This window comes from Lissotriton vulgaris, chromosome 11 (genome assembly GCF_964263255.1).
Source record: "Lissotriton vulgaris chromosome 11, aLisVul1.2, whole genome shotgun sequence".
Classification (NCBI taxonomy): Eukaryota; Metazoa; Chordata; class Amphibia; order Caudata; family Salamandridae; genus Lissotriton; species Lissotriton vulgaris.
This window is the reverse complement of record NC_141699.1, coordinates 1,011,106,083-1,011,119,802: the sequence shown is the minus strand read 5'-3', so window position 1 is coordinate 1,011,119,802 and position 13,720 is coordinate 1,011,106,083. Positions and strand designations below refer to the sequence as shown.

The 13,720-nt window shown below is 49.1% G+C and overlaps 1 protein-coding gene across 2 annotated transcripts in view; it reads right to left on the bottom strand.

The window, feature by feature from the left end:
- Nucleotides 1–13,720, bottom strand: part of ZBBX (zinc finger B-box domain containing) — a 551,428-nt gene that overhangs the window by 422,684 nt on the left and 115,024 nt on the right. The gene's annotated exons all lie outside the window — the stretch shown is intronic.

The following is a 13,720-nucleotide window of genomic DNA, read 5'->3' as shown; positions in this document are numbered from 1 at the left end:
GACGTATACAAAATACATACAATATATAGAATGATGGCAGGACCTTAGCAGGAAACAAGGGTATGGAGAGCATGATTAATTTGTCATCATGAAAAAACCCATAGGTCTTGCAAAATAACAGGGCCTGCAACTCACAAATCTGAACCCCCTGGACAATGCAAACATTCTCCCCTAGTCAAAAGATCTGGGTTAAATCCAGCGTTCTTTTGCCCTCTACGCCACCCCTGGTTGGACCCAGCCATATGCAAATCAGTCTTGACCTTGTGCCCCATGGGCACAGTGCAGACTGAACTGCCACGCCAGGTCCTCCCTGGACCGGAAACAAGCATCCTAGGACCGGTTTGAGGGTATGTCACCCTTCATCAGCCAAGCTAGCTTGAATCCAGTGGCACAGTGAGCAAGGGACCCACATCTGGGCATACCCATCCCACTTAGGGCGAAAAGTATTACAGCAAACAAATTATGGACGGCATGCTGACAATGCAAACATTCTCCCCCAGTCAAAGGATATGGGTTAAATTCATTGTTCTTTTGCCCACTACGCCACCCCAATTTGGACCCAGCCATATGCAAATCAGTCTTGACCCTGTCCCCTATGGGAACAGTCCAGACCGAACTGCCAGGCCAGGTCCTCCTGAAACCGGTCCTAGGATGCTGGTTTCCAGTCCAGGGAGGACCTGACCTGGCAGTTCGAGCTGGAATGTTCCCATTGGACGCAGGGTCAAGATTGATTTGCATATGGCTGGGTCCAAACTGGAATGGCATGGTGAGCAGAAAAACGATGGATTTAGGCCCAGATCTCTGTACTGGGGTGAATGTATGACATTGTTCTGCATTCTGTCCATCAATTGTTCTTTTTGCATTTGTCACCCCGAGTGGGACGGGTATGCCCAGACGTGGGTCCTGTGCTCTCCATGCCACTGGAGTCAAGCTATCCTGGCTGATGAGGGCTGAAAGCCCGAAATGGGTCCTAGGGTGCTTGTTTCCAGTCCAGGGCGGACATGGCCTGGCAGTTTGGACTGGACTGTTCCCATTGGGCGCAGGGTCAAGACTGATTTGCATATGACATGGTCCAAACTGGAATGGCATGGTAGGCAAAAAACGATTGATTTAGGCAAAGATCTCTGTTTTAGGGTGAATGTATGACATTGTTCTGCAGTCTGTCCATCAATTGTGTTGCGCTCAAACTCTCTCAATTTGCTACAGACCCCACGTTTTAAGAAATCCCGGCAAGGCGGGAGAGCATTCACGGTCAGAACGGCCGCTTTGAGGAATGCCCTACCAGTTTCCTTACAAAATGCTAAGTCAAACTCCTGTTTTAGAAAGACCCTGTAGACGTGGCTCTTCAGGGCAGCTGTAATGAAGGCTCCATAAGCGTACTACTCCTCTTGACGCTTTCTCACCTGATGTTTCTAGTGCCGGGACATCCCTGTGTTTGGGGTAGCTGTCGCGTTTAATAAATCTCAGTATTATATTATTATTATTCTTTTTGTAACTAGTCATTATCCAACATCATCATCTCATCAACTCTGTATTATAATCAGTTTTAAAAAATATCTTAAGTTCTAGCTTTGAATAAAGCTCATATGGTAAGTTATCACATGTGTAAAAAATCACAAAAGTAAACATTTTTTCTATCTAAAAACATGAGTCAGAAACAGATCATATATACAAAAACACAAAATTTACATTAGGAACAGTTTCCAGTGCCATCGTCTTACCAACTTCATAAAATAATCCTATCAGTGACCTTGTCGAAATCCATTATACAGAAAAGAATGTATGAAATAGACTGTCAAAATAGAAATCACTGAAATGAACAGAGCACTGTAAAGGTGCAAAGTGAGTTTGAGGCACGAAGTTATTAAAAGTCATACGGGTAATAAGATAAAAGACATAGGATGCATAAAACACACTAAGAATATCATCATTCTTCAACCTCATATGTTAAGCCTTCTAATATGAATATGATACCACAAACCATTTTAAATTTAAGAGAACATTTTTAGATCACAACTTGGGAACCCTTTGGGCCTTCTCAGTGGAGTTCAGTACAAGCAGAGAACGGCTCTTGCAAGGAGGCGATAGGCCCCATTAACAATTGCTCACAGGACCCCTGTGAAATATTGAGAAGCTGATCCACTAGACTTCAAAATCGACCATCTGTGTCTCCTCCTTAATTTTCGTGGAGGTCTTCGCAATGGGTCCAACACGTTGTGATTCCAGCTTTGTGAAGTAACGATAAGCGGACACATCAGCACTTCATAAAATAATTTAATAAACTGTTAAATAAAGTAAGGCCTTGACAAAACTCCCAAGTAGGAGCTTGAGATCACCTCAAGGCAAGACACATTACTATTCTCAGGTGATTAGGGAACAACTTCAGCGCATCCGTTTGGTCCAGGAGATGCCACAATTCATTTCCTCATATTCAAATTTTCTGAGTTGCTCATACCTGGAAGAGGCAATACACTAATTCCCATCAAAAGGAAAGGCTTGGATCTTACTGTGGGGGTCGCCTAATGTATGGGGAGCCTGTTCAAGTCTGGTGGTATATGTCCTAACCAAGATTTATTTCCTTGGTCACTGTGTCAAAGTGTATTGCCAAGTGAACTTTTTTTCACTTTTTATATTGGTAGCCTAAATTCAAACCAGCTACCCTAGGTGGCCAAGACGGATATGAAAGCAACTCCCTCCCTCTAGTGTCTCACATACTTGGCTATGCATTCAGCTAAGACAGAAGAAATGATGACACAGGTAAGGCTGCAAAATGTGGTTGGGTTTATTGCTAATTACATTGAGAGGTGCAAGAGCTGAAACCTATGAGGCAAGACTTTTGTCTTTGTTCAAATGTGCTTCCAGCATAAAAGACTGGTCTGGACGCTGGGAAGTGAGAATATACATTTCATTAGGAAATGGCTTGTGCTTTTTCCTAATAATGGAGTGGAAAAGAGTGACTTCTGTCACATCGTTGTAGTCACCTTAAGCATGTTTACCTCTGTAAGGAACGTACAGGTCCTGGAGGTCAGATCAAGACAAATTACCACAGGTTCCAGGTGAAAGGAGTTCTCATCCTGAACCTACATCTCCACCATCATGTAATTCACAGAATTATGAAAAAACCTCCCTTGGTCCCTGATCTGTGTAATTATCCTTTTATATCAGAACCTGGGTGGGTGCCCAAATTGCCCTATTTCCCACCCAAGAGGGAAACAAAATGATTTCCACTTCAACCTTTATATTTAAAGAATGGTGAAATAGGATGATATTGGTTAGCGTGATTTAGGAATCGCACTAACAACCTATAGATACATTACCATTCAAAACATACCACTTTCTCACTTGTACCCTTAAACTCACTCTGGTGGCTAAAAATCAATCAACTAAACACATAGATACAAAGTGGGGTAAGTGGAAGTAGTCCAACACCTTTATACAACTTAGGAAACACAAAATTATTAGGTAAAAGGAATGGATGTTCAAGAAGGAATATTGACTTACCTGTAATCCTAGTTCGCCTACCGGGGAATTGTCATTGTCATAAGCAATGAATTGCGCGACCTCCATGCGCGGGAGTCCAAGAGCACTTTTCAAGAAGCATATATAAAATATTTACATGCACTTTTATTTTGAAAAGCAATTTTTTTAAGGAACGGAAATATTTTAGAATTGCACATTAAAGGCTACATTGGTCAATTTTCGGCTACATACCTTTAAAAAGAATCCTTTTAAATATAAATAAAGTCGCTAAAATAACCTAGTGACTAGGAGAAGCTCCATTTACCTGGCGTTAATGGACCTCTTTTCTGCCTTTGATATGGTAAATAGGAGGAAACTGTGGGAGGGCGTGGCCAGGATGGGAATTGACAAGGGCATGGTAGGGCTCCTACGAAAAATGCACTGGGACACTACCATAAGGGTTAGGTATGGCTAAGATGGGGATCTTTCTCAGAACATTCAGTCACACATAGGAGTTGTGGGTGTGAAATGCCCCCCCCCTTTTCTTCCTTGTCTATATTAGCGATTTAGAATTACATTTGTTCAAAGTAGAGAAAGATCTGCCCAGAATTAAGTCAAGACGCCTGCCAGTTCTGCTATGCATTGGCCTTAGGAAAGTGAAAATCAGGTTGCTATTTTTAGGCTAATCCTAAGAGTGAAGACTTTTACGCATTTGGGCCTTACTTTTGACCAAAACGTATCCTGGCAAAGTTTGCACCAATCTAGGGCTGCTCTGACTGAAAGAGCAGGGGAGTCAGTCTTCTCATTTACCAGAAGGCTGGGTCAAGAACCCATCAGAGAAATGACTGAGATTTACCAGAGTAAATGTGTGTCTGTGGCGAAATATGGTGCAGGAGTGTGGGGATATAAAGGCCCTGGGCCATTACAGGAAGTTGAAAACAAATTTGTGAATAGATTGCGGACTGACCCACAGTCAAGCCCTGCCTTTATGTGCCTTTCAGAGCTGAGTTTGGCCACTTTGGGGGTTAAGTTAAAGTTGGACCCCTATTAATATGCCTAAGGGTATGGGGGAACTAGGAGGCGCAATAAACAGGGGATGTTATGGAGGACTGTCTCTCCATGGATAATGCATTTGCCATACCATGGCTTAGCAACATCAGGAAATAATTTATAGAGCTAGGCCTGATGGAACTGTTCAATAACAAGGCAAGTATTGACTCCAAGGCCATTCCTGAAGTAAAAGAGGCATTTCAGATTAGACAGGGCAGACTTTCACCAGGCTGCTTTTGATAAATTGACCGCTAGTGCCAACAGTAATCCAATCAATCTGTCACTTGGGTGTGAACCGTATCTTCCTTGGTTCCATAATGGGAATGTTAGGTTTTACTACAGAAGATTAGTCTTTTTCACCATTTAGATGCCTTTACCAAGAATGTAGCCTGGGGAGTCCCATTGCCGAGCTGCCCATATACCAATATTGGATCACAAAGCACAATGCACTTTATTGTATTTTGCAGTTTGTATTCTTAAGCCAGGAAATATATTTTGGAACCAATTTTCTATTCTTTTAACATTAATTCTTACAAGGAGGCTTTTGCGCGCATGCACAATTTGGAGAACATGGAGATCTGTGTGGCAGTTGGAAACTTTGTTTATCAAGCCCTGAGGGTCACAAATAAATATGGATCCATTTAATTATTTTTCACCATTGTTTTATTAGGACCTACAGGGTCGTAGTTCTAATTCCAGACCCACACTGGGATTTTGGTTTATTTTTATATTGGCTTCTACATTTTTATTCTTGATTCAGAATGTGTAATAGTATCAATAAGTCCTTATAAATATGTTATTTTTTCCCTATTTATTTATATAGATAATGATTTTCTTATGTGCATGAGCTCACTGAAATTGGCATATGTATGAAATGATTTTATTGTGCTTTTATGGCTTTAAGGCCAAATAAAGTTTGATTATGATAATTGTGATGATGATTCACAAAGGGGAGGAGTCTCGATTGGATGCCTTCTCTATGAGAATCAGGGTGGCAACTTCGGAGAAAGTAGGAAGTGGTCCAGTGGACCACTGCAGACTCTCACTAAGTATTTCAAAATGCCTAATTTCCTTTAAGGATATTCAGCAGCTTTACTCTGAGGAAATAAGTCTGATTAAAAAAAATCAATTTTTAAATGTAATGACAGATATGGTGGCCTGCTATCCCTTGCAGGTCACTATTCCCGTCACTATAACGAATCACAGGAGATCACAAATTGCAATCTGTCTAATGACTCTTAGTTTGGGAGGTAGTTCTGAGATCAACCTGTGATTCCTTATTGCATGGACCAACGTATTGGAACTCACAGGTGGGTTTTCAAAATAAAATATGGGTTCCAAAAAAATATGTGCAGCCTTCGACCATTTTTTGCAAAATAAGTACATCAGACCCTTAGCATCTATTAAAAATGAGTTTATTTTATAGAATAGCCCCTAGCCGAAAATTGCCCAATATCCCCTTTCATAAGCTGTTCTAAAACATTATTGTTCTTTAAAAAAGTGTGCTTTTTCAAAATACAAGCAGGATACAATGAAGCGGTTGCGGGATGTTCTTGGCCTTGTGGGTGGGAGCGGTGCAGGCTTTTTCATAAGCTGTGTTGCAGGAGAAGTGGCAGTGCCAACAGGTGAAGGGTCCTCTGGTGGATTTTGGGGAGGTGGAGATGCAGCTGTTGTTTCGGCATCCAAGTTCCAGGAGCTCCTTGGCGGTGTACTATCGGGTGGCGGGGACCAGGGATCCTGGCGCTGATTGTAGTGTGACCAGGGGTGCATTGACGGCGCGCCTGCTGCACACATCTACCGCGTAGCCGTGTGGCAACCTCCATTAGTGGTCTTGATGGGTGGTCCTAATGGACCTCAGCGCAGGGCTAGGACCTGGATTGGGCAGCACAGACACTGCGGCGGCAGGCAGCACAGGGACAGTGGCAGCAGGTAGCGCTGGGACAAGGGCAGCAGGTAGCGCAGAGATAGAGTCGGCAATATCATACTACAATGCATTGATTTTGCATAGATTATTATAGATGATATCTAGCTATTCAATGAATGGTAGGTCAAACAACCTCTTCTCATATGTCTTAGAGGTTTTAGATAGTGTATTAGTCTCTGAAAAGGAAGTCGAAATCCTCCAGCGGGGCAAGGGCACAGGCTGTATCCACCAAAGTCCTCTTAAAACTGGATAGCTGCTGTACGAGGTCCCACTAAGGACATTAGTTTTGGAGGCAATGCTTTGAGTGGGAGAAATTACAATTTTGCGGCCAAAGAAGTACTTGTGTCAGGCAAATACTTTTAACGCCTCCCCCCAGTCAAGACATCTAAATTCATACTTAGTTTTTTTAATGGAGCTTACACTCCCCCAGCAACGCAAGCCTGAAACTGTATCCGACTAAGTCGCTTTAAAATCAGACACCCTTGCTGCAAGTCTTGCTGACGCTCTGGAGGACTAAGTCCCATCTTTTCAGAGTTATGGAGCAGCTAATGCTGCCCGAACCTCAAGGATAGCACTAAGCGGCTAAAATGTATTCTATCAGAGACCAACAGCAGCGTTCTGTCCAGTTATAGTTGATACTGGTCAACTCTGCATTTCTGGAAAAGGGGCTCTTGCAACTTGTTGTGTCCCTGTAGCCACCCATGAGTTCACCCAACTGAACCGTGGAGTCCACTTCTTCTATGAGCAAGTGAAGGCAGGATGCCTCCCTTCAGGTCTCCACACTGGTCCTCTGTTCTTCTGCAGGTCCAGAGAGTGTTCTGATGAGCAATGGGTGAGGTGCCACTGTTGTACAATTCAAAGTTTCAGAGTTTCTAAAGCAGTCCCTCTTGGTCACTTCTAAGGCTACCTGGTCCTCAAAAACATCACAACGGGGACCCTGCAGAGACCAACAGCAGGGTTCAGTCCAGTTACAGTTGCTAGTGGCCAGCTGGGCACTTCAGGAAAAGGCCTATTACAGCTTGTTGTTTCCCTGAAGTCACACAGGAGTACACCCACCTGACCCTTGGAGTCCACTTGTTCTGTGTACAGGTGAAAGCAGGTGCAGCCCTTCAGTGCTCACAAACAGTGGGTCCAGTTCTTTTCTGCTCTTCTGCAGGTCCAGAGTGTTCTGATGAGCTGTGGGTGAGGTGCCACTTATGTAGAATTCACTAGCTAATTAATGTGTAGGTGTCTTCTGGACACTCCCTAGCCAATGAGGGAAAATATCACATTGGCAAACCTTCCCATTTTAGCAGCACATCCTGTGTACCGTACAGCAGCCAATCCCACAGTGCACTTTTCCAATGCATATCTAACATGGCAGCCCCTGAAGGGAGCTTTTGTGCCAGTTACAGGTGTCCACTCTTCCTCAGCTACACCAAACTGCTCCTGGCACCTTCTACCACACCCTTTAGGTAGGTGCCAAACTTGGTACACAGGCCCAATAAAACAAAAGGCATCTCTTTCCCAGGCCTCCTGTAAGAAATTGGGTTTCTGATTGATTTGGGTGTGAGCCCTCGTCAAGCAGCAACCAAAATCTTTGTCAGGGAGAGGCACAACCCAACTAAATCAAGTTGAGCTCAACCCAGCTTGGCACAGAGGAGCCAGGCTTAATTTAGAGGCAAAGTGTAAAGTAATTGTGTAACTCTTCAAACAGTAATAAAGTGAAAAAGACCACACAAAATGGATCCCATACCAGATTTGGAAAACGGGCTTTTTTCAATAAAAAAATTAGACCACAACAGCAAAAATAAATCAGTGAAACTGGACATATGCTATTTTAAAGGTTTTAGTGAACATAGTGCCAAAAAGCACAAAGCGCCAACTGTGGATATCTGGTCACACCGGGACTGGGACAAAGTAGCAAGTTAAGGCCAACCGTGATCAGTGCAAGCCGGCTACATGGACCCAGTTTGCCCCACTGAAGAAAGACCCTGGTTTGCAGAGCATTGCAGGGATTCACGTCATAGATGTGTTGTGCAGCCGAGGCGATGCGTTAGGTCCGACGTGCAGTGAGGGGAGTTCTTGCAATAACGTTGAGAACCCTTATGACCATGGCTTGCGATGTGAAGTCAGTTGTCGAGGATGCGTCTCGCAAGAGAGGGGATGCATCAGTTAGGAGGAGCTGCAAGGTTGCGATGTGGAATCCATTGTTGAGGCTGCCGTCGACAATAGATCCAAAGGACTGCGTCAAGGATGCCTTGCGAAGTGCGATGTGTCAATCCACACAGCAGCGGCGATGCGCCGGTTCTGCTCAGGTTTGCACCGTGCAGAAGAGGGGATGCATTGGTTTCGCTGGATCCACAGAGTCTGAGAACAGCACCTTGGGCAATACTTCCAAGGGTCCTGTACTCGGGTGGCACCACTTTGCAGGGTAGACTCACAGATGGCGGAGTCTACATTCATGTGCAATGTTGTTGGGAGACTGATGTGTCTCTGAGGCTTCAGATTAGGAGGCAAGCCAGCTAGCCCTTTGGAGTCTCTCTGGGGTTCTGGGTTCAAGCGATGCAGGTTCAGTACTTCTCACCCAGGCTAGAGGACAGCATGCAGCAGGCCAGCTAGGCAGGGCAAAAGTTATTTAGAACAGCAATTCAGCTGAGTGGCAGTCCTTTCAGCAGCACAGCAGTTCTTCTTCCTGGCAGTGTATCCTCAGGGCCAGATGGGTATTGAAGAGTTTGTGTCTGAGGTCCAGAAATGTATACTCAGTTGTGCCTCTGAAGTGAGGAGAAACATCTTGAGGTATGCCTTTGCAGTGCACAGGTGCGCTGCCTTCCTAGCCCTGGCTCCAGACTAACTACAGGGGGTAAGCATCCCTTTGTGTGGAAGCAGGAAACATTCAAGTGTAAGTGAGGCAGAGCCCAGCTCCTCCCTCCCATCCTATCATTGATGGCCCATCCAAGCATATGTTCCCTAATGTGTGTGGTTGTCTAGGAGGAATACACAAAGCCCAGCTGTCAACTACACCCAGTCATTTGAATCAGACACATGCCGCAGCACCAAATGGCTAAGGCAGGAAAATGGCAACTTTCAAAAAGTGCAATTTTCATAGTTGTAATTTAAAATACAACTTCTTGACAAGTACAATTCCAAATATAACAAACATAAACTGCTTACCTGCTCCGATTTGGAAATTACAGCTTATTAAATGTAATAAGGTAACTATAATGTTATCCTATGGGAGAGGTAGGGGGGGCGTGGCTTAGCTAGCCACGATGGCGGCTGTGTCCTGCTGAGGCTCCGCGATCGGGCTAGCATCTTGCCCAATTCCCGAGATCGCCGGGAGCCTCAACTCGCCCAAGAAAGCGCCTGTGATGTCCCTGAGCACTGGGGCGTCCATCGACGGACCCGGAACTGCTGCGGACGGACGGCACGAGCCGGACTGCCTCCTGCCGGAGCCGAGTGGCGCCAACCCCTGAAAATGGCGGACGCAGCTCTGGCCTGAGAGAGAGCGAGCCACTGAGAGACGGCTCCCTAACAGGCGGCCCCGGCGAGCGCAATCGAACGACAGCTGCGGAGGAGCCTGCGGAGGTGAGGAGACCAACCCACCGGGGGGGCGCACCGGACGGCGCCGTCCTCTGCTCAGCGCCCCGATACCCAAGATGGTGGACACCACACAAGGGCTCCGGTGTCACGGAGCTGTCTCCCCGCCGGGACCCTAACCGATCACCAGCCTTGACCAGCCTGCCGCCGCGGATCGCGGGGGGCCGACGAGCGGATCCCCCACACGAGCGGGACACTGCAGAAGCCCGCTACCCACGCCGAGGGCGGTGAGTGCGGATCTTTCCTCTCCTCTCCCGAGGATCTCGACACCGGCGCCCTGGGGGGGCCCCCTCCTCCCTCGGGACCCCATAGGAGATCATAGCATACGCCGCTGCCTACCTGGGGGACCCAGAGTGCGGTCACCGCCACATACCGCCAGCTGAACCCGGGCGCCTGACCTTAAAATGGCGCTCATGAAAGTCTGACGCAGCAGCACAACGTTCGTGCTAGAGAGAGCACCGGGGACCACGAGGAGCTCCGACGCAACAGCGGGATCGGCCCTCAGAGGTACGCACCCGACCGCGCCCTCTCCCTCACCACGACCTCTCTCGCTCCAGCGCCTGAGTGCGCGAAGTGGCGGCCGCTGCACCGGGGCTCCGAGGGGGCTGACCCTGACAACGTACTGGGGGCCTGATTCCCACCACCTGACCTCTGGCCCCCCCAGCCAATGCTGACACTGAACTCCCACCACCTGGCCTCTGACCCTCCCGGCCGCCACTGACGCTGCGCCATACACCAGGAGGGGCCCACGGGGCCTTTTTGACACCGGATCCACCGGCCCCGATGACCTCGGACCGCCTCTGACGCCCTGAACCAGAAGACGCTCCCTGAGACGAGGAGGGGCCGTCCCGGAGCCTGGGGAGACTGGAGTGACCGGCTGCCATTGACCTTGCCCGTAGCCCAGCTGCGTCGGCCTGCTGTACCCGGAGTGCACGGCGGCCCGGTAGCCCGCTTACCGACAGCTATGGGGAAGACAAAAGCCTCGCTGATGACGGCTGTCCCTGAAACGGCCGTCGAAAAGATGCCGCACACAAGGACGTGGGCGCAAGCCAATGCGTCGCAAACAGACCCTACGCTAACGGCGAAACTGGACCAGGTGTTGGCAGCGATCGAAATGTCTCGTCTCTCCATGGAAGAAAGACTAGGCGCCCTGACGACGGACATTGGCTTGATCCGCGACGATCATCGTAAGCTGGCGGACAGGGTGAAGGAAGGAGAGCGAGCTGTGACCGAGTTGCAACCCGTGGTGAAGATGCAGGAGGAAGACATGAGAGAGATACTACGCCGAGTGGAAGCCCTGGAAGAACACACGGTGGACTTGGAAGGACGCTCGAGAAGGTGTAATATCCGCGTTCTGGGCCTGCCGGAAGGGATTGAAAATTCGGATCCTCTGACCTATATGGAATCCTGGACTAGATCGTTCACCCCGGAGAGCGAGCGTTCACCGTACTTCTCCATCGAAAGGGCCCACAGAGTCCCAGCCCGGGCACCCAAACCCGGCCTCCCCCCACGACCCATGCTGGCTAAATTCTTGCACTTCCGTGATCGAGATGCGGTGCTCCGTGCGGCCCGGACAGCGGGCCCCCTGCAAGTGGAGGATCAACATGTTATGGTGTTCCCTGACTACGCCCGGGAGGTCCAGCAGCGGCGATCCACCTTTCTGGAAATCAAACGGCGCCTCCGTGCCAACGATCTACAGTACTCCCTGCTGTTCCCAGCCCGCCTTAAAGTGCTCCACAACGGGAAAGCCCTTTTCTTCACCACGGCGGCGGAAGCACAAGACTGGACTGAATTCCACTGTCCACTGCTCCCTAAGCCCGGACCCCAGAAGACCCGCAACAACGACTTCAGGAGATCTAGACGACGGGGCGTGAGCCGTGCCCGTTCTAGCCGCCCCAAAAGCCAGGGGTCCTCCCCCACGGGGTCACCCGACCTCACGCAAATCATGCAAGAACGACGAGACGCCCTACGAGCGGTGACCGAACTACACAGGTCACCACCAGCATCAGACCTGGAACGTCAACCACACCTGTTCACTCCGGAGAAAGACCGAGACAGCGATGGAACGATGTCAGGATTTGGCCCAATCTCTTCCCCCCTCCTGGCGGCACCTGCACTGGACGCTACCCTGGCCAGCCAATCTAACACCTCGTCCTGAACATTGAACTATTGATTGCCGTATCCTTCCAATGGTTGCCCGCTGTCTTGCGCGACGTCTAGGAGCCTAGACTGTTTTGTCTAATTACTGTGTGCGCTACCGAGCGATAGACTCTTCTCCTACAGGAGCCCGGCCCGCGCACAGGTCCAGCAGCGACACATGCTGCCACCCCCGCATTTACCTGTTGTATTTCTCCCCTAGTGGGACACTAGTTTGGATATGCCACCTCCGGTGCTATATCCTCAGTATTGGGACTGTTGCCCACCCAAGGTTTTATCTGTTGTTTTTCCCCTTAGTCCCTCCCCTACGATTGTGGAAGCTTGGCGCGCAGGAACACACATGACACAGACATGCTGGCGACTTTCGGGTACTCTAGGGGGGCCCCCACCCTCACCGCGACACCCTACGAATGGCAGTCCCACGCTCAGACATTAACGTCCTCACACTGAACGTGCGGGGCCTACACACACCCAGCAAACGTTACTCCGTTTATGCCTACATTAGACGCATGTCAGCCAATATCGCACTACTACAAGAGACACATATAAACGCTACTGAACTCACTCGCCTACAGTCTAAATGGCGAGGGACCTTCTGCGCCACACAATACTCGGCGTTTGCACGCGGCGCGTTAATTTGGGTTAGGCCGGGCACTCCCTTCCGGGTGCTTCGGCGGGTGGTGGACAAAGAAGGCAGATATGCGTTACTAGAGGGAATTCTGGACGGGCAGGGAATACTCCTTGGCAGCATTTACGCTCCTAACGTGGACCAGGATAAATTCTGGGACCACCTCACGGGCGTCCTGGCCCAATTCACTTCGGTCCCATGGGTACTAGGAGGCGACTTTAACTGCACGCTGGACCCCACCCTAGACCTCTCCCATCCCCCTCCCGCACATTCCCCGGCTCCCCGGCAGGCAGAACTCTTTAGGACATGGGTCACACACTGGGCGCTCACTGACGCATGGCGACACCTACACCCACTGGCTCGCATATACTCCTTCCACTCGATCCCCCACAACCTTCGGGTCCGCCTAGACCGCTTCCTCTGTTCTACGCCAATTCTCCCTAAGATCACTTCTTCGGAATACCTAGGCCGGATCCTCTCGGACCATGACGCCCACATTATACGCCTAACCTGGCGCCCCCCCCACCCACCGGTCCCCACCTGGCGCCTCCCTACGGATTGCCTAACCGACCCAGTCTTCAGAGACACACACAAAACCAGCGTACAGGACTACTTCACACATAATGCGAACACGGCGTCGTCGGTGCTAGTGGAGTGGGACGCGTTTAAAGTGGTGGCCAGGGGAGAATGCATCAAACAGGTGGTTGGGGTACGCCGCACCTTGGAGCGGACACTCCTAACCTCGGAGCAGGCTCTAGCCGCGCTCACTAAGCGACCTGACGACTCGGAGGAACACGCTGTACTCACGGCCGAGGCTAAGACGGAATACCGAACCGCCTGCGCTGACCTCCGGAAGTACAATTTTAGGGCCTACGCCTCCAGAGTGCATAAGGACAGGGACAAAGCAGGGGCGTTGCTAGCCT